This window comes from Pristiophorus japonicus, chromosome 9, assembly GCF_044704955.1.
Source record: "Pristiophorus japonicus isolate sPriJap1 chromosome 9, sPriJap1.hap1, whole genome shotgun sequence".
Taxonomy (NCBI): Eukaryota; Metazoa; Chordata; class Chondrichthyes; family Pristiophoridae; genus Pristiophorus; species Pristiophorus japonicus.
The window spans coordinates 96,613,123-96,640,154 of NC_091985.1; the positions used below are offsets into that span (position 1 = coordinate 96,613,123).

The following is a 27,032-nucleotide window of genomic DNA, read 5'->3' on the forward strand; positions in this document are numbered from 1 at the left end:
TCATCAACCATTCACAGCCCGTGCCAGCATTAGCCAATCACAGAATGGACCTGCCTCAGCCAATCATAGCCCGTTTGGCATTAGCCAATCACAGCACGCATCTGCCTCAGCCAATCACAGCCCACGCCGCTTCCGATTAGTTACATCGAGTCACGTGATGTGTCGGGGCCGCAGCGCCCGAGTTGATCCAGCCCGCCACAACATTAAAGCAACATAACTCCAACATTACAATAACTGCACATGTACTGCAAGAAAAATCAAACCAATTAGCGCGTTGAACGTGTTCGGTAGGAGAGACAGGTTCTATTTTACATAAATATTGAGGGGGCAAGTTCGACTTTGCAGATAGAGGTAATTAGAACAACTTCCTGGTAGTCGGCATCGTGCACAATGATCGTTCCTGAACACCACTATGATATCTATAGGTACTAAAAAATGTAAGAATTATGCAAAAAGTACAAGCTTCTAAGCAACTTTCTGTAAGTTTTAAATGTGTATCATCGGAATCCCGAATAGTCATTACAGGGTGTTTATTTCAAGATAGCTAGAAATTCATGTACTTACCGCCACTCCGTAGCACCATAAAATGGCAGCTACTGCTCTTTTGCCACTTTGTGGCGGGTCCCGCAGCGGCCACCATATTGCTCTCCCTTTGCACTACAGCGCCTGCAAAAAAAAAGATGGCAGCGCAATGTCAATCGGCATGCAACGCCGACTTAACGTCACCAACGCGAACTTCGATCGAAGCGCTGAATTCAGCGCTGGGTCGTAAGCAAACTAGGCTGGCTGATCGTGACGATCTCTGCAGCTCTTAAAGGGACACACACATCATTCAGGTAAATTTGAATTTCAGTATTTGAACTTTTAAAAAATGTTATTGAAGTGGTTGCTTGCTGCAATAGATGTGAAAAGATTTTTAAGTGTGTAGAGAATGCTGCTGGATGTTTGCAAGAGCTCGGATGGTAAATGGGGGTCTTTGAGAAGACAGAACATGCTGCGAATACTCAGCGGGCCACACAACATCCGTGGAGAGAAAAACAGAGTTCACGTCTAAGGTCGACACGCTGCCTGACCGACTGAGTATTTCCAGTATTTTATGCTGTCATTTCACATTTACAGCATCCGCTTGCAGAGGGAAAAGGAAGACACAGAAGAGGAGGAAGCCGAAGAGGAGGAATCCGACAGAAGGTTGCATCCCAGACAGCCTCTTTGTGACCGGGATATCCGGGATGGAATCATCTGTCTGTGGGCCCACTGGCTGGGCAGGCTACCTCTTGCTGACCCACTGGCTGGGTGTGTGAAATGAGGAAAGCACAAGGGTGGAGATGTGCTGACGGGGAAGGGAGGGCAGGAAAGCAAGATGTGTATGCGAGAAGGAGGATAGCATACAAGGATACCTGCACCTGTATCCTTTGAGCTCCGCTGCTGGACAAGGACACAAACATGCCCCTGCCAAGATTGGCCTGCACTGTCTCCTCCAAGGGGGTGAGGTGAGACTAGGAATGGGAGATGTACCTCAACATTGGTGCAGATTGTTGGTAGGTGAGTGACTGGGGGTTTGTGCATTGAGCAGTTTACGAGGCTAGTGGTGCAGTTGGTAGGAGGCAGCTTTTGAAGATGCATTCACTGACCTTGACCAGTGATCTGAGGTCATGAAGCTTCTTTGAACACTAGAGCCAGGAGGTGGAGGCAACACTGCTGGCAGTAACAGTTTTAGTGATGTGGTCCCACATCGTTCTTTCTGGAGCGCCTACTAGCCCTTGTGGGTAGAGGGCTGTTCTTGCAGTGCTGACCCCTTGCACAAAGCTGGAGTGTTGCATGTGAGACCCTTGGTGCCCCTTCCCCGGCTTACTGAGGCATTTCTGATAGTGCTGAGGCAGTTTTCCCATTTGTTGAGGTTAGGAAGGTAGTTCAACTTGAACAGCTGAATATTCACATTTGGAGCTTTTAAGTATTAAATGTTTCTTAAAAGGCAGAAAGGGCTGAAAAGTGTATTGATTGCATTTTATTTTGTATTGCTTCACTGTGCATGACCCCATAAAATCCCTCTTCATTACCCACAATTCCCTGCGAGCTTCGCTCACAGCTGCTGTGAGAAGCTGCAACACCAGACCTGGACAGAAATTTCGTTCCGGATTCCTCCAGGTGAGTGCTGCCCAGACCAATTTCACTTGGTTAGTGTTGTGGCCATTTCCAGTGGCCATTAACTGCAGTTCCTAGTAACACAGGCAAATTTGCTGGCGAACACACATTTTTCCCCCAATGTGCCTCTTCTTATATCGTAAAAATATTATAGGGATCCTTTAATCTTTTCATGATCCTTTGATCTTCCTCTCGTGTACGTACAACATTCTTTGGAGAATAATATTTGTCCGGTGGATCTTATAACTTGGGAAAGGGTTGTTCAGATGATAGTTTACAGAGGAATAGTGAGTATGGGGCAAAGAAAGCTGTGTGGCTAGCACAATAGAGGGGGTGCCAAGCTGCCTGTTGGCGGCCCGACCAAAATCGTGGGCATCATTGTCCAGCAGTTGGCCGACAATAAAACCCTTTAAAGGTGACCACGCCGCCCAGCCACAGACAGCTTCCCGATAGGGAAAGCTGTCAGTGGCACCGACCAGTGGCGGCGCTGCTCCCGCGGGGATCGCCACCAGTTGGTAAGGGGTCGGCACATACCCGACACGGCGGAAACACAGGCGGAGCGGAAACCCGTTCCCGCTGCTCCCGCCCAGGGGCAATTTCGGACAGGTCAGCCCATCTGTCTGCCCCCCGTCGGTGAGGCCTCTCCGCTCCATTCCTGCAACTTAGAAGCGGTAATGAAGCTAATGGAGGGGGCAGTTTCGGCCCCTAAATGTTTGTCTAATATTACCGGGGGGGATAATGGAATTTTAATGTAATTTACTTTGGAATTGAGTAATTTATACTTATTCAGCAATGATGTTAAAGATTTGGTTTATGATTATTTAAAAAAATAAACAATACTAATCATGAAATATGCGATTATCCAATTGGGCTTTAAAATCTAGCTAACCCTATTTTAGATAAATTATCTAGAAAAAAACACCCTTGATAAATGCACTAGATATATTTTGGGGAAAAATAAACACAAGTGACAGAACTAGTACAGGTCCAGCTATAAAATCTTGCATATACGCACACATTCTGTAGCAGAAAATAAAAAGTAAATACTGCAGAGGCTGGAAATCTGAAACAAAACATTCTGTAGAATGTTTCTATCATGATTTTTCTTGAAACACTTTATTGATTGGCTCAAAATAAACAGGAGCAATTCAGACCTGAAGATGTAGGGGCCATCTGAAAAGAAAGGAAAGTGTCGAGCAAGCTACCTATGAGAAACTACTGAGAAATTCTGAAAATTACTTATCCTAACTGTTAGTCAGTCTTATGACCACTGGCTGTAAATACAACACCATATATTTATACCCTGTATTGCCATTTTACATTTATTTTTAAACGTGGACTTGGGAATTTATAATGGAAAGACAAAAATAGGGACTGAATTACATGCTGGTGCAATTATCACTGCTCTTTCACCCTGTTTCAGTCAAAGACTACAATTGCAGTGTGCAATACCACAGGAGTTGGACTAGTATCTTATTAAAAATCTTATGTACTTCCTGTCTCTACCATTTGCTTTCCTGTTGCCACATGTTTGTCATACTTTTTGTATCAACTTATTCCCCTAATAAATTCCTCTGCTATTGGAATAGATTTTGCCTATGTAAATATAGAAACATAGAAAATAGGTGCAGGAATAGGCCATTTGGCCCTTCGTGCCTGCACCACCATTCAATAAGATCATGGCTGATCATTCCCTCAGTACCCCTTTCCTGCTTTCTCTCCATACCCCTTGATCCCCTTAGAAATAAGGGCCATATCTAACTCCCTCTTGAATATATCCAATGAACTGGCATCAACAACTCTCTGCAGCAGGGAATTCTATAGGTTAACAACTCTGAGTGAAGAAGTTTCTCCTCATCTCAGTCCTAAATATCCTACCCCTTATCCTAAGACTATGTCCCCTGGTTCTGGACTTCTCCAACATTGGGAACATTCTTTCTGCATCTAACCTGTCCAGTCCCATCAGAATCTTATACATTTCTATGAGATCCCCTCTCATCCTTCTAAACTCCAGTGAATAAGGCCCAGTTGATCCAGTCTCTCCATTTGACAGTGCAGCCATCCCTGGAATCAGTCTGGTGAACCTTCGCTGCATTTCCTCAATAGCAAGAACGTCCTTCCTCAGATTAGGAGACCAAAACTGAACACAATATTCCAGGTGAGGCCTCAATAAGGCCCTGTACAACTGCAGTAAGACCTCCCTGCTCCGATACTCAAATCCCCGAGCTATGGGGCCAAGTTTTGGCCTGAGTTGCTCCTGTTTTTTTGGAGCAACTGGTTTAGAATGGAGTATCTTAGAAATTTGAATTCTCGGCATTTAGTTTGCTCCAGTTCTAGTCAGTTAGAACAGTTTCACTTTGGAACAGAATTTTTTTTTCAAAAGGGGGCGTGTCCGGCCACTTACGCCTGTTTTCAAAGTTTAGGCAGTGAAAACTTACTCCAAACTAACTTAAAATGGAGTAAGTGAAGATTTTTGTACGTTCAAAAAAATCTTGTCGACACTTTAGAAAATCAGGAGTAGGTTACAAATTAGGCGTAGGGAATGGGGGGGGGGAGGTTTAAAGTGAAGTTTACAAACATTAAACACTTCAGTTTTACAAATAAAGAGCCATCATCAATAATAAATGATAAATACATCAATAAATCAACCAATAAATCCATCAAAAAAAATTAATTAAAAATTAAAAAAAATTTTAAAATCAATAAATTAAACATTTTCTACTTACCGACTGCAGCACCGGGAGTCCTCCAACAGCGTGCTGGGACGGCCCCCTGAGTGTGTCTCTGTCAGTGTCTCTATCTCTCTGTCTGTCTGTGTGTGTCTCTCACTCTCTGTCTGTCAGTGTCTGTGTTTCTGACAGCGAGGGGAGAAGGGGGGGGAGGGGGAGAAGGGGGGTGGGGGGGAGGGGGAGATAGTGGGGGGTGGGGGAGGAGGAGGAGGTGGGGAGGATGGGATGGGGGAGGAGAAGGGAGAGAGGATGGAGGGAGGGAAGGAGAGAGGATGGAGGCAGGGAGGGAAGGAGAGAGGAGGGAAGGAGAGGGGAGGGAGGGAAGGAGAGAGGAGGGAAGGAGTGAGGGGGGGGGGGAAGGGAGAGAAGGAGGCTGAACGGCCGGGCCCTGGACTTCGGGCTGGATTTACAGGAAGGTGGCGTCGGATCTCGGGGGAGGGGGAGTTGCGAAGGTCCGGTGGGGTGGAGAGAGAGACGCGGGGGGCAGGAAGCGGAGGTCAGGTCGCCGGGGGGGGCGGGGGAAGAGCGGGGGTCGGGTCGGGTGGAAGGAGCCTTATCCACGCAGCCCCAGTGAGGCCATTCGGGCTTCAGGCCGTTCCCACAGTTTTGGGTGCCTGGAGCTACTGCACATGCGCACCCACTGTAGCGCACAGCTCCAGAGGGCCTGCAGGGAGCCAGAGAATAGGTACATTTTTTTTAGGCGCACTTTCTGGAGCGAAAAATGGGCGTCCAGGAAACGGCGCAGCCCGAAACTTGGGCCCTATGAAGGCCAACATACCATTTGCCTTCTTCACTGCTTGCTGTACCAGCATGCCCACTTTCAGTGACTGATGAACCATGACACCCAGATTTCGTTGCACCTCCCCTTTTCCTAATCTGCCGCCATTCAGATAACATTCTGCCTTCGTGTTTTTGCCCCCAGAATGGATAACCTCACATATATCCACATTATACTGCATCTGCCATGCATTTTCCCACTCACCTAACCTGTCCAAGTCACCCTGCAGCCTCTTACTTAGCATCCTCCTCACAGCTCACACCGCCACCCAGTTTAGTGTCATCTGCAAACTTGGAGATGTTACACTCAATTCCTTTATCTAAATTGTTAATATATATTGTAAAGAGCTGGGGTCCCAGCACTGAGCACTGCGGCACTCCACTAGTCACTGCCTGCCATTCTGAAAACTTATCGCGTTGTAATTTCACACTCGTCATTACACAATATGCTCACTGAGTGTGCCTGTCTGAGAGAGGATGAGAGCGAGCAAGTAGAGGAGAAATAATAATAGAAATGGTTTTAGTCCATAATGGTTTTAATAGGAGGCCTCTGGCTTCACATTCCCCTACTTCATCCTCACTGCTGGACCTAAGAAGAAAATAATTTACTTCTCAGACAGGCACCTAGTCTGCAAAACAATTTTTAGTTTCTTTTTTGAATTTTTCCAAATTATTAAAACAAACTGCAGAATGAATTTTGATTTAAAATTTCACATTATTAGCTGATAAATATTTAACTAAGAGAGATGGCATAGGTTTGATCTGTTATTTGCACCCTAGGTATGTTTAATTCATAGGTGCAAAGTAGAGGAAAATGTGCGCCATGTCACCGCGCCTTTTGTGCTTCATGTGCATGTCTCAGGATTCCTCTAGGTGGGACAGACTGCTTCCTCCTGAAGTAGATGGAAACATTTAAATGCCACGTTGAAGAGGCTGCAATATTGTTGATGCACATCCTCCCTTATTTTCCTGAGTCATCATCCGGAAGAGGCACAATGACATTACAAGCGACCCTTCCAGGTTGCACGCAGCCCTTTCAGATTAAATTAACCTCCTTCTGCCTCCATATAGTAAATTATTTTCTTCTTAGGTCCAGCAGTGAGGATGAAGTAGGGGAATGTGAAGCCAGAGGCCTCCTATTAAAACCATTATGGACTAAAACCATTTCTATTATTATTTCTCCTCTACTTGCTCGCTCTCATCCTCTCTCAGACAGGCACACTCAAGAACAACACAATGGCACACTGTATATTGATATTCAATTTCTGTTTGAAATTGTGTTTTCCAGCAGCATTCTAATATTTGTGCCTCTTCTGGTTCTATAGGCATCTCCCAAGAAGTTTTCATGGGTCACACTGAAATGGAAAAAGCTTGCACCTCACAGAACCATACATCACTCACTCCAATTGTCATAAGCACCAGCACAGGTACATCCACCCTAGTAGATTTACAGTCCTTTTGAAAAGGAAGCATATGTGAAATGACAGAGTACAAGTCAGGTAGAGCATTTGATAGTGGCTGTCAGTAGGCTGCCGAGGTATGGAAAATGGTCCAAGTTGTCCAATGCCTCGTCGTAGATTTTGATAATTGGGGGGTAGTGCTGTGTGGCGGGGTCAGGTTGGTAGAGGATCTTTGTCTTACGGATGTTTAGCGCAAGGCCCATGCTCTCGTACGCCTCGGTGAAGGTGTTGACGATGGCTTGGAGTTCGGCCTCCGAGTGTGCGCATACGCAAGTGTCATCTGTGTTCTGTAGTTCATGGACAGAGGATAGGATGACCTTGGATCTGGCCTGGAAGTGGCAGAGGTTGAACAGATTCCCATCTATTCTATAATTTAGCTCCACTCCAGCGGGAAGCTTGCTAAGGGTGAGATGAAGCATTGCAGTAAGGAAGATCGAAAAGAACATTGGTGTGATGATGCAGCCTTGCTTGACCCCGGTCTGGATGTGGATTGGGTCTGTGGTGGATCCATTGGTCAGGATCACGGCTTGCATGTCATTCGTGGCTCAGACGGAGGAGGTGACAAACTTTTGAGGGCAGCCGAAATGGAGGAGGATGTTCCATAATCCCTCACGGTTGACAGACTTTGACATTGATGACAAGGTCCAACACCACCTTCAGTGTGCCAGTGCAGCCTTCAGTCGCCTGAGGAAGAGAGTGTTTGAAGACCAGGACTTCAAATCCGGCACCAAGCTTATGGTCTACAGGGCAATATGTGATACCCGCCCTCCTATATGGCTCAAAACACTGGAAAAATACCACCAGTATTGCCTCTAGAAGATCCTGCAAATCCACTGGGAGGATAGACGCATCAATGACCATATTCTCGCTCAGGCCAATATCCCCAGCATTGACCACGCTCGATCAGCTCCGTTGGGCGGGCCACATTGTCCGTATGCCCGACACGAGACTCCCACAGCAAGTGCTCTACGCGGAGCTTCGACACGGCACGCGAGCCCCAGGTGGGCAGAGGAAATGTTTCAAGTACACCCTCAAAGCCTCCTTGATAAAGTGCAAGATCCCCACTGACTCCTAGGACTCTCTGGCCAACGACCACCCAAAGTGAAGGAAGAGTATCCGGGAGGGCGCTGAGCACCTCGAGTCCCATCGCTGAGAACAAGCAGAAACCAAGCGTAGACAGCGGAAGGAGCGTGAGTCAACCCAGGTTCCCCGCCCACCCTTTCCTTCAACCACTGTCTGCCCCACCTGTGACAGAGACTGTAGGTCCCGCATTAGACTGTACAGCAACCTGAGAACTCACTTTTAGAGTGAAAGCAAGTCATCCTCGATTACGAGGGACTGCCTATGATGATGATAATGATGGTGACAATTTGGTAGCAGGAATCCACTGTCTGGAGGGCAAGCTCACGTTCTCCTTTAACTGCGGAGCATAGAGAATTGTATATCACTGGGTCTGCATATAAAGCTAGATTGCTTTCTGAGCATAATTGCTTTCTGCATTCACCCTGCATGATCTTGCAGTGACTCTGGATGATTCCACCATCTGTTTGATTTTTTTTCCTTTTACCAACAATATTTTTTCTATGTCTGCTGTTAGTTGTTTGGTTGTAATATTTTGCTACCTGATATTTGCCTTTATTCTTTGGCCCCGATATTGGTGGCATTACCGTCTACTGCCACTGAGTTTTGCAGTCGTTTTCCTCTCTCTGCCATTTTCCACTTGGGCTAGAGCAGGCGGAAGGGGAGTACCACTCATCAATGTCCTCTGGTGGCCAAGTAGTGTAAATGGCCTCCCGCCCATCGAGCTGCCAGATTGGTGTGGGCAGGAGTCGACGCCAGCAGGTAGAAGGACTGCTGGGTGGAGGCTGTTCTAACCATGACGGTAGGTACGAAGAATGGAAAAAAAAGGTTAGTGAACATATGTAAAAAAAAATTTACAGCGACTTACCTGTATGGGCTCCCCTAAAGATCTTCTGGTTTTTTTTGTTTGCTATGATTTTTATTTTCAGCTCTTCCACCCTCCCTTCCATCCTCGGCAGCACTTGGGCGGCAAGAGCCTTTGCCACCGAAATTGAGAGTTCCCGCCCGCTGCCGCCCAGATTGATGGTGTAAGCCATTGTTTGGTCGCCGGGTGGTACTGCCACCTTTTTTTTTAGAGGAATCTTCCAGGCAAAGTATCGCCTGGTCTCTCGGCGGCCATCGGCAGTCCTTTGGAAGGGCCTTGGCTTCGACCCTTTGTGTCTTGTTTTTTGCCACCATCTTCTGCTTCCTCTATTGTTCTGATCCATTTGACACCGACAATTTAACACCAGAATAAGACATTATGGGTGAATTTCCGCAGGAATTCTCCTGCTTGTAAATCATAACATCAGTGGAAGAGTTGTCGAAACTCCAGAAAACCTGAGTTACGGTGGACGATCGTGGGAACAAACACAGAAATTCATGGTACAAAACTCGTGTCCTTATAAAATTGTGCAACATTTAATGCTGCTATGCTTATATCATGATATAGTGCATGCTTTGTCCATCACATTTCCAGTATCACACTTTCACATCACAGTCAAGCATCCCAATGTGTGACCTATGCATATTTCTGCCATATTTTCACTTGTTTGGCTGACTGCACAGACTACATCTGAAAATAAATCCTATTTTCCACAGGGCCCATTTCTTTCTGACTTTTTTTGTGTTTGTTTCCTCTATTTTTTGGTGTTCTTCAAGTATATTTGGGGAAAGAGCAGGGGAGTGGGTAGATTGGATAGCTCTACCAAAGAGTCGGCACAGGTAACATGGACCAAATGGCCACCTCCTGTGCTGTATCATTCTATGATTCTATATGCATGCAGTTATGCCCTATTTTTTATGGGCTTGGTTTTTTTCTACTATTATTGATATTTTCTCCTTTTTGATTTATGTTTTTAATTGGTGCTGAATTATCTTTTAGTCATTTTTTACTCCGGGAGGAAGGGGTTTGCGCATACACAGCTGACAACTGAACAGTCCATGAGTACGCAAACATGTCCCTGTTTCCACATGGACTTTTTTTTTAGGCATGTGTCTGTTCCTGTGCCCAAATGGTTTTGGAAAATAAGTATATAGTTTCTGGATGAATCATTCTTCTTTCTTTGGAATTTTTTAATTGCAAGGCGCAATCTATCAGGCATAGCCACCAAATCCATGATCTGCGTACACGTGATCACCTGCTATTTTTCTTCAAATTGGTTTCTTTAAGGTTCTTCAGCCTCCTCCTACCTAATTTAAGTAGGTACGCTGGATCTTCGTCTACTTTAGCTGCAGGCTTAGTAATGCCCACTAGACAATAAAACGGCATCCATTAACCTTTTAATCATTTATCCTCATTTAAAAACATCTACAATAAGCATTAACAAATCTGGCATAAAATTGACACCGTAGAACACTTAATAGTGTGACAAAATAATTCAGTCTGTCAGCACTGTACAGTACTAGTTGAGAAAAAGCATCAGCTGAAGCACAAAATAAACAGCATGGCTCAGGCAAGAATGAGTGAACTGAAGATTTTTGGCTGGAGGAGGAAAAGGATGAATGGTTTCACTGGAAATATCTTGAAAGGGAGAGACAGCACTGTGGTTCACCCCACCCTTCTTTTGGGGTTGTTAGCTACCCATGGTATATAAAGTATAACAATTGAAGAATATGGCCCGAAAATTCCAGGGGTGAAGATTCCCGGTTGGTTACTCCAGGACCATGCCCGCTGGTGTCCTCCAATATTGATTCCCCCCCCCCCCCCCCGACTTTGCAGAGTCAGTGGAAACTCGGGCATCCATTCGGATATGCGAGAGCTTGTCCAGGTATCCTGACCCTGCCATCACTCCAATCAGTTTTGAGCAAAGGAGCTGATCCAGCAAGATTTTTTAAAATTTCCTCTTTGAGGGTCCAGACCATTTACCAGACCTGGACATCACCATTGGAGTCCACATGAGCCGTTATGGAATTTGACATGCCTTTTCTTTCCCATTGTACTGGCTAGCTAAATCACCATTTAGAGCTAAGAGTGGGAAGTACTAGCTGAGGGAGTCCCTACCCGTGGTCCCAAAACTGGAGGACTGCCAACGCTGTACTGTGTAAAAAGGGAGAAAGGGATAGACCGAGTAGTTACAGGCCAGTCAGCCTAACCTCAGTTAGCAAATTATTGTAAAAGTTCTGAGGGGCAGTATTAATCGTAATTTAGAAAGGCACGGATTAATCAAAGGATAGTCAACATGGATTTGTTAAGGGGAGGTTGTGTCGGACTAACTTGATTGAATTTTTTGAGGAGATAACAAGGAGGGTTGATGTAGGTAGCGGGTTTGTTGTAGTCTACATGGATTTTAGAAAGACTTTTGACAAGGTCCCACATGACAGACTGGTCAGAAAAGTAAAAGCCCATGGGATCCAAGGGAAAATGGCAAGTGGGATCCAAAATTGGCTCAGTGGCACGAAGCAAAGGCTAATGGCCGACGGGTGATTTTGTGACTGGGAAGCTGTTTCCAGTGGGGATCCGGAGGACTCAGTGTTAGGTCCCTGGGGAACAAGGAAATGTAAGAGACTTTGAATAAATATTTTGTATCAGTTTTCATGGTAGAAGACACTAAAAACATCCCAATGGTGGGTAATCAAGGAGCAATAGGGAGGGAGGAACAATCACTATCACTAAAGAAGCAGTACTCGGTAAAATAATGGGACTAAAGGTGGATAAGTCCCCTGGACCTGATGGCTTGCATCCTAGGGTCCTAAAAGAAGTGGCTGCAGATATAATGGATGCATTGGTTGTAATGTACCAAAATTCCCTGGATTCTGGGGAGGTCCCAGTGGATTGGAAAACTGCAAATGTAATGCCCCTATTTTAAAAAGGAGGCAGACAAAAAGCAGGAAACAATAGACCAGTTAGCCTAACATCTGTCGTTGGGAAAATGCTGGAACCCATTATTAGCAGGACATTTGGAAAAGCATGATTCAATCAAGTAGAGTCAGCATGGTTTTATGAAAGGGAAATCATGTTTGACAAATTTGCTGGAGTTCTTTGAGGATGTTACGAGCAGGGTGGATAAGGGGAAACCAGTGGATGTGGTGTATTTGGATTTATAAAAGGCATTCGATAAGATGCCACATAAAAGGTTACTGCACAAGATAAAAGTTCACAGGATTGAGGGTAATATATTAGCATGGATAGAGGATTGGCTAACTAACAGAAAACAGAGAGTCAGGATAAATGGGTCATTTTCCAGTTGGCAAACAATAACTACTGGGGTGCCGCAGGGATCTGTGCTGGGGCCTTAACTATTTACAATCTATATTAATCGCTTGGAAGAAAGGACCGAGTGTAATGTAGTCAAGTTTGCTGATGATACAAAGATGGGTGAGAAAGCAAATTGTGAGGAGGACACAAGAAATCTGCAAAGGGATATAGACAGGCTAAGAGAGTGAGTTAAAATTTGGCAGATGATGTATAATGTGGGAAAATGTGAGGTTATCCACTTTGGCAGAAAAAATAGAAAAGCAAATTATAATTTAAATGGAGAAAAATTGCAAAGTGCTGCAGTATAGAGAGACCTGGGGGTCCTTGTGCATGAAACACAAAAGGTTAGTATGCAGTTACAGCAAGTAATCAGGAAGGCAAATGGAATGGTGGCCTTTATTGCAAGGGGATGGAGCATAAAAGCAAAGACGTCCTGCTACAACTGTACAGGGTATTGGTGAGGCCACACCTGGAGTACTGTGTACAATTTTGTCTCCGTATTTAAGGATGGATATGCTTGCATTGGAGGCTGTTCGGAGAAGGTTCACTTGGTTGATTCTGGAGATGAGGGGGTTGACTTATGAAGGTAGGTTGGGCCCATACTCATTGGAGTTCAGAAGAATGAGAGGTGATCTTATTGAAACATATAAGATAATGAGGGGGCTCGACCAGGTGGATGCAGAGATGATATTTCCACTCATAGGGAAAACTAAAACTAGGGGGCATAGTCTCAGAATAAGGGGCCACCCATTTAAAACTGAGATGAGGAGGAATTTCTTCTCTCCGAGGGTTGTAAATCTGTGGAATTCTCTGCCCCAGAGAGCTGTGGAGGCTGGGTCATTGAATATATTTAAAGGCGGAAATAGACAGATTTTTAAGCGATAAGGGGTTATGGGGAGCGGGAAGGGAAGTGGAGCTGAGTCCATGATCAGATCAGCCATGATTTTATTAAAGGACGGAGCAGGCGCAAGGGGCCAGGTGTCCTACTCCTGCCCCTATTTCTTATGTTCTTATGTCCCTTGCATTTTGTGGTATATATCAATGTTTTAGACTTCAGTGTAGGGGGCATGATTAAGAAGTTTACAGAAGATACAAAAATTGGTCATGTGGTTGATAGTTGATAGCTGTAGACTGCAGGAAGATATCAATGGATTGGTCAGGCAGGCAGAAAAATGGCAAATTGAATTCAATCCGGAGAAGTGTGAGGAAATACACAATAAATGGAAGGATCCTGAGATGTCCATACATCTCAAAGTAGAAGAACAGGTGGATAATGTGGTTAATAAGGCATATGGGATACTTTTCTTTATTAGCTGAGGCACAGAATAGAAGAGCAGGGAGGTTATGCTTGAACTGTATTAGTAAGTACTAGTTGGGCCACAGCTAGAATACTGCGTTCAGTTCTGGTCACCACATTACAGGAATGATGTGATTACACTAGATGGGGTACAGAGGAGTTTTAGGACGATGTTGCCAGGAATGGAGAATTTTAACTATGAGGAAAGAATGGATAGGCTGAATTTGTTTTCTTTGGAACAGTGGAAACTGAGGGAAGACTTGTTTGAGGTATATAAACTTATAAGGGGCCTGGATAGAAAGGACCTATTTTCCCTAGCAGAGAGGTCAATATTCAGGGAGCATGGATTTAAAGTAAAAGGATTGGAGGGTAGTTGAGAACTTTTTTCACCCAGAGGGTGGTGTGGGTCTGGAACTCACTGCCTGAAAAGGTAGAGGTAGAAAGGCTCATCACATTGAAAAAGTACTTGGATATGCACTTGAAATGCCTTAACTTACAAGGCTACGGACCAAGAGCTGGAAAGTGGGATTAGGCTGAATAGCTCTTTGTTGGCCGGTGCAGGCAAAATGGCCTCCTGTGCTGTAAATTTTTATGATCGACGGTGGATAGGCAATGGCAGACATTTAAATATCACATGGATGAACTACAACAATTGTACATCCCTGTGTGGCGTAAGAATACAGGGAAGGTGGCTCAACTGTGGCTAACAAGGGAAATTAGGGATAGTGTTAAATCCAAGGAAGAGGCATATAAATTGGCCAGAAAAAGCAGTAAAGGAGAAATTTAGAATTCAGCAGAGGAGGACTAAGGGTTTAATTAGGAGGGGGAAAATAGAGTATGAGAGTAAGCTTGCAGGGAACATAAAAACTGACTGCAGAAGCTTCTATAGATATGTGAAGAGAAAAAGATTAGTGAAGACAAAAGTAGGTCCCTTGCAGTCAGAATCAGGTGAATTTATAATGGGGAACAAAGAAATGGCAGACCAATTGAATAAATACTTTGGTTCTGTCTTCACTAAGGAAGATACAAATAGCCTTCCGGAAATACTAGGGGACTGATGGTCTAGTGAGAAGGGGGAACTGAGGGAAATCCTTATGAGTCAGGAAATAGTGTTGGGGAAATTGAAGGCACTGAAGGCCAATAAATCCCCAGGGCCTGATAGTCTGCATCCCAAAGTACTTAAGGAAGTGGCCCGAGAAATAGTAGATGCATTGGTGGTCATTTTCCAACATTCCATGAACTCTGGTTCAGTTCCTATGGATTGGAGGGTAGCTAATGTAACCCCACTTTTTTTAAAAAAAGGAGGGAGAGAAAACGGAATTATAGACTGGTTAGCCTGACATCGGTGGTGGGGAAATTGCTGGAATCAATTATTAAAGATGTAATAGCAGTGCATTTGGAAAGCAGTAACAGGATCGGTCCAAGTCAGCATGGATTTATGAAAGGGAAATCATGCTTGACAAATCTTCTAGAATTTTTTGAGGATGTAACTAGTAGAGTGGATAAGAGAGAACCAGTGGATGTAGTGTATTTGGACTTTCAAAAGGCTTTTGACAAGGTCCCACATAAAAGATTAGTGTGCAAAATTAAGGCACATGGTATTGGGGAGCAATGTATTGACGTGGATTGAGAACTGGTTGACAGGCAGGAAGCAAAGAGTGGGAATAAACAGGTCCTTTTCAGAATGGCAGGCAGTGACTAGTGGGGTGCCGCAGGGCTCAGTGCTGGGACCCCAGCTATTTACAATATACATTAATGATTTAGACAAAGGAATTGAATGTAATATCTCCAAGTTTGCAGATGACACTAAGCTGGGTGGCAGTGCAAGCTGCGAGGAGGATGCTAGGAGGCTGCAGGGGGACTTGGTCAGGTTAGGTGAATGGGCAAATGCATGGCAGATGCAATATAATGTGGCTAAGTGTGAGGTTATCCACATTGGTGGCAAATACAGGAAGGCAGATTAGTAAAAGGGGAGGTGCAACGAGACCTGGGTGTCATGGTACATCAGTCATTGAAGATAGGCGTGCAGGTATAGCAGGCGGTGAAGAAGGCAAATGCCATGCTGGCCTTCATAGCGAGGGGATTTGAGTATAGGAGCAGGGAGGTCTTACTGCAGTTGTACAGGGCCTTGGTGAGACCACACCTTGAGTATTGTGTGCAGTTTTGGTCTCCTAATCTGAGGAAGGACGTTCTTGCTATTGAGGGAGTGCTGCGAAGGTTCACCAGATTGATTCCCGGGATGGCAGGACTGACATATAAAGAAAGACTGGATCGACTAGGCTTATATTCAATGGAATTTAGAAGAATGAAAGAGGATCTCATAGAAACATATAAAATTCTGACCGGATTGGACAGATTAGATGCAGGAAGAATGTTCCCGATTGTTGAGGAAGTCCAGAACCAGGGGTCACAGTCTAAGGATAAGGGGTAAGCCATTTAGGACTGAGATGAGGAGAAACTTCTTCACTCAGAGAATTGTGAACCTGTGGAATTCTCTACCACAGAAAGTTGTTGAGGCCAGTTTGTTAGATATCTTCAAAAGGGAGTTAGATGTGGCCCTTATGGCTAAAGGGATCAAGGGGTATGCAGAGAAAGCAGGAATGGGGTACTGAAGTCGCATGATCAGCCATGATCATATTGAATGGTAGTGCAGGCTCGAAGGGCCGAATAGCCTACTCCTGCACCTATTTTCTATGTTTCTAATCGTTCAATTATTTTGCCTGTAAGAAGCAGGTGAAAGTTCTGCCCCAGTCTCTACCCACCTACATCCATAACTCCTCAGATGCCCTCTGCCTCGAACAATTCCATATTCTCTAACCCCAATGATTTTCTTTTCACCACGGAAGTGCAGTTGCTCCACACCTCACTCACCAGGACAGCCTGTGGTATGGACTCTCCACTTCTTTGTTGATCAGCGGCCCAACTAATTCCCATCCACCACCAACCTCCTCATCTTGAGCAATTTCTCATTTAATTCCACCCACGCCATTCATGTAAAAGGTATTGTAATGACAATCTGCAAAGGATCTCAACAATGCCTGTCTCTTTGTCGAACATTCTTTGTCTGGGTCATAGGCAGGCTCCTCTGATTTCTTCTGTTACATTAATAACAATGTCGGTTGCTCTTGCTCTCATTTTGGGAATTTCATTAACTATGACTGGAAATTTTCATTACCTGAGCAGGCCAGGGGTGGGTGATTGGCTTGGCGGGTCCAATCCCCGTTCTTTTCTTCGCGCTCCTCAGAGTGACTTTCCCTTAATGGCACCTATTAAGGCAGGTTTGCATGTAACCCGGCCCTATTAAATGGTGTGGGTCTGATGACGTCATCATTGACTCATTTTTAGCTGGGATATTTATAGAAGCCTTGGCCAGATTACATTTGAAAGGTTTATCTAGGAGTGTGCAGGCAGTACATTTCAGCATTTGGGTCTTGTTCAGGCTTGCATACATGGCTTCACAGAGGCAGAGGGCCACAGTCAGATTCTCAGATGACTCCCTACATATGATTGTGGAGGGAGTCAGAGCATGTCAGAGTCAGAGATCATCTTCCCTTCCGATCTGCGCAAGATACCTCCCCAGGAGACCAAAAGAGCCTGGCTGGAGATAGCAGAGGAGGCGAACAGCAGGGATGTTGTGAGGAGGACATGGGTGCAGTGCCAGAAGCACTTCAGTTATCTTATATCAGAAAAGATGGGTGCAAAGCCACACTCAACTTCATCCTGCTGTGCCTGTCACAACATCTCCATCACTCTGCCTTCCCAAGCCTACTCCTGCACATCATTACTCACATCAACATATCTTGCACGTCCACCCATCCCTCTCTCTATTTACATTATCACATCCTCATCTGACTACTCACCCTCATCCGAATGCAGTCATATCAACTAACAACACACAAAGAGGCCACTTTGCATTGGAACTTTGGCATTGGCACCACACTCCCTCATACTCGCCCTCAAGATGTAATCCACACCTCCACTCAAGCATCTCTTCCTTCCCTCCTTGTAGAAGAAAAGAGCCTATAATAAGAGGGAGAGTGAAAGAACTACAGGTGGCCCTCGTTATGTTGCCTCTAGGCAACCTGGTGACAGAATTACCTCTCATATAGCCACATGGCATATAGCAGTCAGTCATATGGGGACTGATGTCAGGAGCCATGTGCATAATGATATTATTACCCATTCTTGATTTGACATTTCTAAATCATCTCTTTACTCTCCCACAGGTCCATAAAGAGCCCCCCACTGTCCAGAAGGAAGAGGATGATGACTCCTCAGAGGAGCCTCCAGCCTCTGAGGGTGCACTGTCACCAGATCTAAGTGCACCCAGCACCAGAGCAGATATGCACACCTTGGCAAGATAAAGTAGTGTTGTCACCTGGTAAGTCACAAGTGAGCAAGAGGAGATGGTGGAGACCGTGACTGCAGGAAAGGCTCCTCCCCGCAGGGTGCAGGAGTCTCCCAGCTCTGCTCAACTACATGCAGACGTTCACCCTCGGGCCATTGAGAAAGAGGGCGATCCTGGTGATGCAGGAAGAAGTGCAAGAGGCTCTGACAGGTTTCGCGACCACGATGTCTGCAAATGTGCAGAGAATGGAGGAGTCCATCCCCAACATGAGCACCACCGTGTCGCAGGCAATGGCGACTGTAGCCTCTTCCATGGAAAGGATCGTCATCTGCAAAGAGCAGCTAATGCACCACTCACAGGAGCACATGAACTCGATGGAGAATAGATGACAGAGGCTCATAGACCTCTTCTCTAGGAGGGATGTCAACGTAGACTTGAGTCCTCATGTCGCCACTGTTGTGCAACAAGGTGCGCTCCAGCTCTTTGCTAGCTGGGATGTGCAGGTGGCCCATGAGAGGGATGATGGTAAGAAGGGACATGGAAGTGGGGGCTCCTCTCAAAGCACTCCCATTTCTCCCCTATTGCTTCCCCCACAGACAGAGTCCCAGATGCCTCCTGAGATCACAATGACCGAGTCTGCCCCGCACAGAAGGAGACTCCAAAACGCAGAGGACCACCGCCAAAAGTGTCTACACAGTCGCAGCAGGGAAGTGAGCAGGCTGCCTCTACCTCTGCTGAAGCCACAGGGGTTATACCTCGTGGAAGCACGCGGAAGAGAAAGATAACACAAATAGATGCACAAGGGTAAGCACATGGGTGTTTCTGTTAAGGTTCCATTACTCTTGTGTCACAAATAAAACTTTATTTTCACCACTTTACGGTCATGCCCATTTTGTCTGCTACTTTGGAAGTGACTTAATGAGTTAGAATGAATGGTGAGACATAACTTTCCCTCCAGCAATGGGGGTCAGTATGAAAGGAATTAGTTGGTCTTTGCAGGGATGCTTTATGGTGTTGTTGCGGGGAGGGAATTTGGCACAGCATGTGGCAGCCCTATGTGTGTAATGCAGGAAGTTAAGTAAATCTGGCCACGATGAGGCCGACCCTGGCTTCCTGGACAGCAGTGTGCTCGGGTGCTGGTGGCATCTGGGCCTCTGGTTCCTCCTGCTCCTCCTCCTCATCTTCTAGCTGATGCTCCTTCTCCTGCTTCTCATCTGAAGAGGCTGTGCGCCCTGTGCTTCGCTCCTCATGCAGAGCTAAGCCTCGCTGCTGTGCTATGTTGTGTAGTACGCAACAGATGACGATGATTCTGTATCTATTTTTTCATATTTTCCTCAGACCTTCCACCACCACTACCACCATCTTGGATAGGGCCCTGAGATAGGCAGTTGGAGTGCCCTCCTGTTTTAGTTGGATGGTCATATAATCTGCAAATCTGGGTCCAATAACATACCTAAGACATCAACTGCAAAATTGAAATACAAATGAGCAGAGCTTGCGAGGCACAGACTACCCCTATTAGTACCAGGTGTTGAACAGTTTAACCAGTGGATCTTAATGGAAATGCTGGAAACCAACCAGGCAATATTAATTTTTTTGGTGGGGTCAGTAGGAGTTCTTCTCCGGGGCCCAAAGAAAAACTCCAGTTCGCTGCCAGTTCGTTCAAGACCCATATGGAATCGCCTCAACCCCAACCCCCTAGGCTCCGACTGTTAGCTGGTTCAGCATGAAAGCCATATGATTTCCTCCCCTCCCCAATACCGGTGAGCTGCAGCGGAGTGCCTGCCTAGCACCTGTGCCAGGTTCCCTCCCCGCAACAGCAGCATCTAAATGAGATCTGGGCCTCAAAATGATATGGGCCTCGCGCTGGAAAAAACTGGTGGGCGGCAGATGCACTTTGCCTACCTCCCTCCTATTTTCCACCTAAAGTTAAAATTGTCCCTCAGAAGTCCTCGACTCCCTTTTGAGGAGGCCACTCTGGACATTATTTAAGTAGGAGGGAATAGAGGAAAGAGAAGCTGCAAGCCTCCCTCAAGTTCAAAGCTAATATCAACCTGTACTTGTATCTTGTTTCCATTCAGACTCAGTTACATAAGCAGTTACAAGAGTACATAAACTGTCTATTGCAACATCAGCTCTACTTGAAGTTGTCTCTTGAAGCCAGCATTCTAACATTTGTTCTTTTTCTGTTATTGTAGGCCTCGAAGAGCAGCCTGCAGCATTGTCAGTGACCCACAAGTCAACAGCTCATAGCACCCAACATCTCTCTAATCACCATTAGCAAGTATCAGTAGAGCTACATACTTCCCAGAGGATGCAATTAGTGAGCTTAAAGAGGCAGCATAAAGTGAATCACAGTACACGAGGAGCAGCTTGAGCAGCAGAAACCTATTGGCCGGATGGCCATATAGCTAATGTCACAAATACTGCAATGTGGTGAAATTGGACAGCTGTATCTTGCTGCTGCTGGTCTTCATAGTAAAGGAGATGAAAGTGCTGCCCATACTAATCATAGAATAATACAGCACAGATGGAGGCTATTCGGCCCATCATGTCTTTGAAAGAGCTATCCAATTTGTCCCATTCCCCTGCTCTTTCCCAATGCACAGCAAACTTTTCTCCCAAGTATTTATCCAACTTCTTTTTGAAAGTTATTTTTGAATCTGCTTCCTCCACCCTTTCAGGCAGTGCATTCTAGATCATAACTTGTGTAATTTTTTTCCCTCATGTTGCCTCTGATTCTTTTGTCAATTACAATTACCTTCAATCTGTATTCTCTAGTTAACGAGTCTTATGCCACTGGAAGCAGTTTCTCTTTGTTTATTCCATCACAATCCTTCATGATTTTGAACAAATCTCCCCTTAACCTTCTCTGCTCTAAGGAGAACAATCCCAGCTTCTCCAGTCTCTGCACATAAATAAAGTCTCTCATCCCTGGTACATTCTAGTAAATCTTGTCTGCACCCTCTCCAAGACCTTGACATCCTTTCTAAAGTGTGGTTCCCAGAATTGACCACAATACTCCAGCTGAGTTCCAACCAGTGATTTATAAAGGTTTAACATAACTTCCTTGCTTTTGTACTCTGTCTCTATTTATAGAGCCAAGGATCATTTATGCCTTTTTGACTGCCTTCTTCAACTTGTCCTGCCACCTTCAAAGATTTGTGTACGCACATAATCTGTGTATCAATTTGATACATGCTCATTAGCTGATACAGCGAGGCTAGCAGGTTGCAGGTTGGCTGCAGGTGATCTTTGCTAGATGACAAAGCTCTGCAATTGGCTCCCTGTTGATCTGGTGCTTGAAAAGGAAGCTAACTGGCAGGTAGGTGTGCCATGCACTGTTCCCTCTAAGGTGCACAGCACACATCCCAGTGCTCACGCGCACTTCAAATTAAATACCGCACAGAGAACTGGATAGCTGGAGCAGGGGCGGGGTCCAAAACACAATGGCCCGGAATGAGTTCTAAGAACAGAAGTGGGCCATTCAACACCTCGAGCCTATTCCGCTATTCAATTAGATCATGTCTGATCTGTATCTTAATTCCATCTACCTGCCTTGGTTCTGTATCCCTTAATTCCCTTGCGTAACAAAAATCTATGGGCTAGAATTTCCTAACAACCCGCCAATGCCCGATTACCACCCAAAAGACCGCTAAGATTCCCAAGATTATCGTCGGCGAAAACTTCCCCAAAAAAAGAAAAAACTGCCCAGCGAAAAAAATGGGCATTGCACCCCGATTCTCAGCGAAAAAGCCGACCAAGATATCTAGGTCATTCTATAAATGTCCCTTTGCAACTTCCTGCTCCCATCAACACTATTTACTGACCCTCCTAAATTAGTGTCGTCTGCAAACTTGGATATACGGCATGAATATGGTCACAAGGTGCAGCTCCAGTACACTTCCCTGGCTGACAGCACTAGTCACATCCTGCCAATTAGTGTATATGGCCATTATTCCTACTCTCTGTCTCCTAACTCCTAACCAGTTCCCTTTTCCAAGCCAATATGTTGCCTCCAATTCCATGCACTCTCATTTTTGTTAAAAGCCTCTTATGTGGAACCTTATTGAATGCCTTCTGATGTCCATACAAATAACATCCATAGACATTCCCTTATCTATCACATTAGTTACCTCCTCAAAAAATTCAACTGGGTTCATTAAACATGTCTCTTTGAACAGCTCATATTTATCCAGATGCTGAGTCACTCTGTCCCTGATAACAGATTCTAGTAACTTCCCCACAATTGACTTTAAACTAATAGGCCTATAATTTCCTAATTTATCTCTCCTACCCTTCTTAAATAGTGGAGTGACATTGGGAGTTTTCCAATCCAAGGGGACAATTCTTGAATCGAGAGAGTTTTGGAAGATCATCACTATCAAGAATTTCCTCATCTGCTTCTTTTAATACCTTGGGGTGAAAATCATCTGGTCTTGGAGATTTGTCTATCTTTAATCTCATTAGTTTCTCCATCACTTTTTTGTAAACTTATATTGAATTTAGTTAGTTCCTCCTTGATTTATTTTTAATTTTTCTTGTATCTGGTATTTTATCCGCATGTTCTAATGTGATAACTGATGTAAGTAGCTATTTAGTAAGTCTGCCATTTCCTGATTTCAATTACAATATCACCTGCGACTGTCATTAAGAGGTCCACATTACTCTTAGCCATCCTCTTTTAATATATTTGTAAAAACCTTTAGTGTTGCCCTTGATATCCTTCACAAGCTTTTTCTCATATTCGTTTTTGCAGCTCTTACTACTTTATATCTCTCCCAGTCTACAGGATCTCTATTGTTCTTTGGCTATGTACAAGCCCTTTTAGTTTTACACTATCTCTCACTTCCCTACTGACCAAGGTAGTTTAATTACACAAGTAGGACGCTTGCCCGTTAGGTGTTGAACAGGTCTTGTATTCTACAAAATATTTTTTTGAACACCACCCACTGTTCATCTGTAGTTTTATCCGACAATAGTTCTGCCCAGTCTATTATGGCCAATTCCTGCCTCATCCCTCTAAATTTACCCTCTAAAGCCTTACCTAAATTTAAAACCTTGGTTCGTGACTCACCCTTCTCCCTCTCAAACCTATCAAATTCTGTCATATTATGATCACTGTCAGCTCAGTATTCCCTTATCGTTAGATTATTGACTAATTCTGGTTCATTACTCATTATTAAATCTAAGATGGACTATTCTCTTGTTGGTCATCATTGCTATCTAGAGGTTTATAAACAAGTCCCACCAAAGTCTTGCATCCTTTTCTATTCCTCAATTCTATCCCTAGCGTTTCTACTGCCTGCTCACCCTTACTGAGATCCCTTCTTCCTAATGCTTTAATAGTCTCCCTTGTCAATATTGCTACTCCTTCTTTCCCAATTTCCCTGTTCTTTCTAAAGATCTTATAACGTGGAATATTTATCTCCCAGTCATGTCCAGCTTGTAACCAGGTTTCAATTATGGTCACTATGTCATACCCTTTTGCGCTTCTAATTCACTTATTTTATTTCTTATGCTACATGCATTAGTGCATAGAACTTTTAATTTAGCAATAGACCCTGTCCTGCCCTTATGCCCGAATGTTTTTAAAATACACTTTACCTTATCATATTCCTTGGACTAGAAATTGCATAGGGAAGGGCCAATGCTGGTTTCAGTCAGTCTTCATATCTCTGGGGCCATGGGACCTGTGCTACGTGCATAACAGCCCCAAGCACTCTTGAGAGTGGAGGACTGCTGAATCGCGGCGCGAAAACAAATCAAGAGGCACAAGACTGGGGATAGAAATAAATTTAGCCCTACCGGACCGTCACTGCCTTTAAATATCGCTCCCCAAGTGGCCAAGCGAGGTGACAATGCCTCCTGCAGCAGCTGTAGTTGACGCCCAGCGATGCTGCAGGGAGTGGGAGCGGATATATCTGCGCACCGGATGACATCACGATCTATGGGGCGCAAGAAAGAGAGGTAGTAAGTGTTAGTGCCAGCGCAAAATTGCCAGGGAAGTTCATGGGTGTCAGTGAATTCACCGCGCCCAATCGGTAACCCAATAGCGCCCTGTTATCGCCTCTAATGGGCGGCACAAACCAGGTCAATTTCTCCCCCATTGTTTTTTTTTATCACTTCTGTTGTATTTGGATCAGTTATTTTGTTGTTATTTCCTGAACCTGAAGTATTTATATTACCTTTAAGACTATTGATGATCTGGTCTTCACTCTCATCCCTTTTTTCATTCTTTAGGCTTTTTTAATTTTTATCTCTGTCTGAGCCCACCCCCTCCTTTATTGGTTTATAATCCATAATGCAGCAAGAACATGAACCATGCTGAACCTTTGGGAAACAGGTACTCGTTTTTGCTCCTCTGCATCTGTGCACTGTGATTCTCCCTGTGCTTCCTCAATCTTTCTGTCTGCATCCTCGGAGTGTGGGTAATTGTGCTAGGCAGAGATGATGGTAGTGAATGGTTCCTCAGGAATGGAAGACTGAGTGAAACCACTGGTGGGCTTGACTCTGGTTTTCTATTCCTAAGAAAACACAATGACTGGAATTTTCTGTACCTTGCTGGGTCCGGTGCGGCTGATGTCCATGTCGGGTCCCGACCCTGCTGCTGGCTCCATCCTGCTGTGGAAAATGAACTTACCTTAACTGGGCGCACCCAGCACATTGCCCAGCCCAATTAGATGGAGCGGGTCTGGTGACGTAATTCATGATGCGTTTTAAGCCAGGATCCTTAAAGGGACCATGGCCACATTAAATTTTAAGTTTAATCTAACATCGTGGGTGTTGAATCTTCACTGTACAATAATATAATAAAAGTTATATATGAGTAACAAAGAAATATTTAAATAAAATTAAATAATATGACTCCATCTACAAATACAATCAAGAACATAATTTAAAAAGTATATTAATTAGGAAGTTATTGGTGTTTTAGTTAAAAATCTATAGGGGTCGAAATTTGGTATCGCCGATTTTGAGGCAGTGTCACCAGCTGAGAAGATTTTTTACCGCCAGGCGTTGGGCACAGCCCTGAAAAGTGAAATTTAATTTTGGTGCCTGAAAAGTGGATTGCAGTGTTAAATCACGGTGTTGCACACTTACCTGGAGGCGGTAAGTGGGCCTTTAAGCGGGGCCTCAACATCCAGGCATTAAGCAGCATTTGGAGCTGCACCACAGACATAGTGGCCCCACCTGGATTCCATTGAGGCGTTGATTGGGCGCCTCAATGCCTCGTGGGTATATTCACTTTCTCCGCACTCACTGAGATGGTGAACGTGGCAGACCTAGCAGCAGCAGTTTGTCAGCGTGCCCACCAGTTCTTGGACGCTGCCGTGGATGCACTCCTTGATGCCCTGGAGAGGCAGCGGGAGTTGCTCAGGACAGAAGCTGGGAGGAGACCACAACCACAAATGTACAGATGGCTATGGAGGGAAATCTCAGAACAAGTTTCTACGAGTGACACGGTGGCCAGGACAGCCACTCAATGCCGAAAAAAGTGGAACAACATGACTCGGCTGGTGAGGGGGAGTATCTTAAATTTTAAACGTCACCATGCTATGCACTGAGCTCAATGTGCACTCTCTGCTCAGTGTCGTGTTTCGGAATCCATACTCTACGTGGGTGAGGCCAGATTGCAAGGTTCCTATTTGAAGCCACTGCAAGGGCCTGCATACGGTGTTAATGCTCCTACTCGGTTCTGCAGACCCATCCCTGATGTTGTTAACTCCTCAGTCTTCATATGCATCTGGACTACGGTAGCCTCCCCAGTACTGTTAGGTACTGGTCCCTTATTTCAAGCATTGCCACAGCAAGTCCACGCAGTGAATGGAAGTTACCTCGTGCTGTGAATACTCTCATACAGTAACATCTACTAAATTATGTAAGGCACTTAGGATGCACTAATAGAAGGGCTCTAACTCGGATGTTCTCTTTAATCTTACAGGTGAAGCTCACCCACAACCGCAGAGAGCAGGTGAGGACTGGAGGAGGGAACTCTGAACTCCAGGACCTGACTCCGTTGGAGGAAATTGTCTCGGCCCTGATGGGCTCAAGTTGGTGCCTTGGCGGTGGGTGAGGTCAAACCCCCTCGGGATAGTGACGGTATGTTCAGTTCCTTTCCAGGCAGGCCACTTAGACCTGATACCACAATCCTTCAGCGCTTTCCATGAGACTTCACCACTCCTGGCCTCCTTCTCTTGTAGATAACCAGTCTTCTATGTGTTTGTGCTTTCAGATAATCAACCCCAGATGCATTGGGGCCTTCACGTCAGACTTCCATTGGTGGAGATGCTGCCGAGGAGGAGGAGCAGGAGGAAGACACCTTGCTGCAGGTCCTGAGACCCCATTGAGGAGGAGCAGTAGGCGTGGAAGGGGGAGAATGGAAGGGGTGGTAAAGCACTCTACAAGTCCAAATAAAGACATGTGGGATGGTGGTCACATATCCTCACCTTGTTAACATATGAACTCATATAACTAGTTGCAGTTGTATGACTCAGCAAACAATTGCTTGATAGTCAACAGAGATGGCTACCTTGTTGGAATATGAGCTGATGTAAATTGTTGTATTTGGATGAACGAAGAAACAATTGTTTACTCGTCACCAGAGATGGCTACCTTGTTGGAAAATTAACTGATGTCAAATAGTTGCACTTGGATGTCGTTGAGAATGTTTGAAGGGGTCTTGTAGGTATGATTATTTGTTGGGGATGAAGGTATTGTGCTTGTTTTCAGCACACCATGGTTTATGTGTTAAATAAACAAAGTTTAGATTCTTCACATTATTGTGCTGTGATTTATATACACGGAGGGTTGCTCTATTAATGATCCTGGTTACAATATGGCTGCTGTTGTAGCGCTGTTCAGCAGGGGTGGTGGGATTGTGGAGGGGTGTCATCAGTCAGGTGGCAACACCATATCCTTTGTTGCCGAGGAGCCAGCCACGGCCTTTATGCGCTGGCTGCAAGAATTGTGGCACAGTGCTCTCCCACAGGATGAAGGCATCGTGGCAGCTGCCAGGATA

At 45.0% G+C, this 27,032-nt stretch overlaps 1 long non-coding RNA gene across 4 annotated transcripts; it reads left to right on the top strand.

The window, feature by feature from the left end:
- The first annotated feature begins 161 nt into the window (after positions 1 to 161).
- LOC139273143 (uncharacterized) lies at positions 162 to 26,786 on the top strand. 4 transcript variants are annotated; one of them, XR_011595024.1, is made up of 5 exons: positions 162 to 351; positions 17,889 to 18,043; positions 20,209 to 20,290; positions 25,956 to 26,113; positions 26,247 to 26,786. It is a non-coding gene; the product is annotated as an uncharacterized lncRNA (long non-coding RNA). The 4 variants fall into 4 exon arrangements; XR_011595022.1 differs by lacking the exon at positions 17,889 to 18,043; XR_011595023.1 differs by lacking the exons at positions 162 to 351; positions 17,889 to 18,043 and adding an exon at positions 358 to 437.
- Positions 26,787 to 27,032: the final 246 nt, after the last annotated feature.